This window comes from Myotis davidii, unplaced genomic scaffold, assembly GCF_000327345.1.
Source record: "Myotis davidii unplaced genomic scaffold, ASM32734v1 scaffold78, whole genome shotgun sequence".
Lineage (NCBI taxonomy): Eukaryota > Metazoa > Chordata > Mammalia > Chiroptera > Vespertilionidae > Myotis > Myotis davidii.
In genome coordinates this window covers 1590255-1593772 of record NW_006290305.1, presented here as the reverse complement: position 1 = coordinate 1593772, position 3518 = coordinate 1590255, and positions in this window count along the sequence as shown.

The following is a 3518-nucleotide window of genomic DNA, read 5'->3' as shown; positions in this document are numbered from 1 at the left end:
TCGCTCCCCAGAGCCACCAAGCCTGAACTCTCCTCAAACAGCTCGAGTCCACTCTGCCCTCCCTCTGCCAGAGCCCACGGTGAGTGGCTGCAAATGAAACAGTGTGCATTGGCCCTTATAGATAACTGCTTTTCTCTTGCAGTTTTTAAGATCCTCTTTGTCTTAACTTTGGCATTTCCATTATGATGTGTCTTGATGTCAGCCTCTTTGGATTCATATTATTTGAGATTCTCTGCGCTTCCTGCATTTGTACGTATATTTCTTTCAGTTATTATTTATTCAAATAGGTTTTCAATATTTGTTCTCTCTCTTCTCCTTCTGCTACCCCATGATTAAATATTGTTACACTTGATGTTGCCCCAGAAGTCCCTTAAACTATCCTCATTTTAAAAATTCATTTTTCTTTACTCTGTTTCATCTAATCTGCTGTTGTTCTTTCTAATGTATTCTTCATGTCAGTTATTGTTTTCATTTCTGACTGGTTCTTTTTAGTGTTTTGTCTATCTCCATTTTTATGTTTCCTTTTTGTTGAAGCTCTCACTGAGATCATTGAGCATCCTTATAACCAGTGTTTTGAACTCTGCATCTGGTATATTGGTCTGACTGGCTTATTTCACTTAGCATGATACTCTCCAGCTCCCTCCGTGCTGTCTCAAAGGGTAAGAGATCCTTCTTTTTTAATGCTGCATAGTATTCCATGGTAAACATACCACAGCTTTTTTTAAAAAAATATATATTTTATTGGTTTTTTACAGAGAGGAAGGGAAAAAGATAGAGAGTTAGAAACATCGATGAGAGAGAAACATCGATCAGCTGCCTCCGCCCGCAACCAGGGTACATGCCCTTGACCGGAATCGAACCTGGGACCCTTCAGTCCACAGGTCGATGCTTTATCCACTGAGCCAAACCAGTTTCGGCAAGCTTTTTTATCCGCTCATCTACTGGGCTGTTTCCAGATCTTAGCTATTGTAAATTGTGCTGCTATGAACATAGGAGTGCATACTTTCTGATTGGTGCTTCGATTTTCTTAGGATATATTCCTAGAAGTGGATCACTGGGTCAAATGGCAGTTCCATATTTAATTTTTTGAGGAAACTCCATACATCTCCCGTCTTGGTGGAGTGGCCTTATATAGTAGGTGTCCTGTGGGGCTGAGAGGTGCAATCTTTCTGGTCATCTGAGCCAAGTGCTCCAGTTGTGTCCCTGTGTGAGTTGTGTGAGCCTTCCTGTTGTAGTTGTGTCTGGATTGCTGTTGGCCTGTCAGTGGGAGGGATTGACCCTCAGGCTGACTGGCTGTAAGGACTGGCCTTCATTGCAGCTGAGCGGTTGTATGGGGTTTGGCTGCATGGAGCAGGATCCGCTTTCGTGGGGCTCTGGTGCCTGCCGAGTTGCTCTTTGAGTGTGTCATTTATGGAGCTAACTGGGTGGTGCTCAGTGAGGTGTGGTCTGAATTCAACCACAAGGTGTGTTGGTTCTAGAGCCTTTGGGAGGGAATCCCGCACATGCCCAGTTGCTGCCTAGGCCTGATGCAGGGCCACCTGCTAGGAGATTCAACATAATCTTTAGTTGCCTGTGCTTTGCTTGGAGGTGCCTGGGGTGCCAGGATTGGGGCTGCTTAGCAAGAGGTACAGGGCATGCCAAGAACAGCCACTGCTGTTTCAGGTTTGTGGCCCTTTGAGAAAGTTTAGGGGAGTTTGCAGCATAGGCCAAGGCCAGCAGCTAGTGAGGAACAGCAGCTAAAAGAGGCAGATGCCCAAGTTGGGTGGGGTGGGGTCCGGGGATCACCAAGTGGGGTGAATGGTGTTAGGCAGATTGTTGGAAACTCAGACGTGGCACCAGCCTGGTCCTGTAGACTGGTGGAGCAGGGGGCTAGGGCTCAACAAAGGGAAAACAGTGCCTGCCAGCACTTGCCAGCTGTGGGGGTGGGAGGAGGGCTCAACAAATTAACAATGGCACCTGCCCATTGAGCTGCCCCTCCAGCCTTCACCCTGAAGCTGGACAAGTCAGTTCTTTCCCATATGTCCCTGGTGCTTTTCTAGCTGTTGTCCCTTCGCTGGAGCTTAGGGCAATGTGTGTGAGTGAGTCTGTGCTTGGGCCTTTAAGGAGGACACTGGGGTCTACAGCAGCCCTCTACCCAGACAGAGGCCCCGCTGATTTTCGCAGCCAGATGTTGCGGGCTGGGCAGCCTGATGTGGGGCTAGGACCCCCTTGCTCTTCACTGGGGACCTCACAGCCGAGATATCCCTCCCGAGTATTAACTTCCACACATGGTTGTGGGACCAGCTCATTTCAGGTCTCTGCCTCTCCTACCAGTCTCAACATGGCTTCCTTTTAAAAATTACTAATTCAATCTTTTCACTTGTTATAAGTCTGTTGAGGTTTTTGTATTTCTTCTTGGGTCAATTTTAGGAATTTGTGCCTTTCTAGGAATTTTCTATTTATTTAGGTTATATAATTTACTCTTGTATAGTTGTTCATATTATACTCTAATAATCCTTTCCTATTTCTATAAGGTCTAGTACTAATGTCACCTCTTCCATTCTTGCTCTTAGTAATTTGAGTCTTTATTTTTTCCTTCTTGGTCAATCTAGTTAAAGATTTGCAATTTTGGTGATGTTGTAAAGATTGTGTTATACTTTGTTATTGTATTAATAAATATAATCATATTTAAGAAAAATATGATCCAGAAGGTCTTGAACCTTTCCTCACCTATATTGATTATAGTACTAAAAATATATGCATATTAATTGAATATGTTTAAGAAGATAGTCCTTAAGACACATTTTGAGTGAAGAATAAACTTAGCAAGCTGAGTTTATGGTAGTTTTAAGAAGATTGAAAAATTTGGCACTGAGACAGAAAGATAGTATCTGTCCTCAGGGGCATCCATTCTGGGAGACAGCTAAAGCTGTGTTTACCATGAAGAAGCATGCACACTGCTCAGGGAATTACAGGCTGCTGGAGGAATTCACAGTAGATCAGTGGAGAGCCTGCAGTCTGGCTGTGCCACTCCACTACTGCCCATCCCTCTCTGGGCAGACAGGTAGCTTCTTGAGTCCCTGGGGGCTCCTCAGTCATGGGCTGGCTAGGGGAGGGCATGAGATGAGGGCAGATTCAGGTGGGTGAGGTTGAGTGGTCAGGCCTTTCCCAGAGGGCTATGGGCTGGGTACCATCTTTCCTCTCATCTCTTCCTGTCTGGTATCCTCCAACTCTAGAGGGCAGGGCACAGGAGTAGGAGTGACACCAAGCAACCTGCCTGTTGGATTAGGGGCCCTGTCAGTGCTTCCCCACACTTCCCCAACCTCCCTCCCCATCCCAAGGCAGGTGGGACAGGAGGGAAACTGAGTCTCAGAGATGGGTTAGTTGTGCCCTCGGTGAGTTGACCAAGCATCAAAGCCATTTCTTCTGATGCAGCAATGACCCCTCTCTCCTTATGCTCCACAGAATCTGGAAACAAGGCCCTGGGCTCTGGCTGGCTTGGTGGGAAGAAGAGGAGTCCCCTGCAGATGCTCTATGAC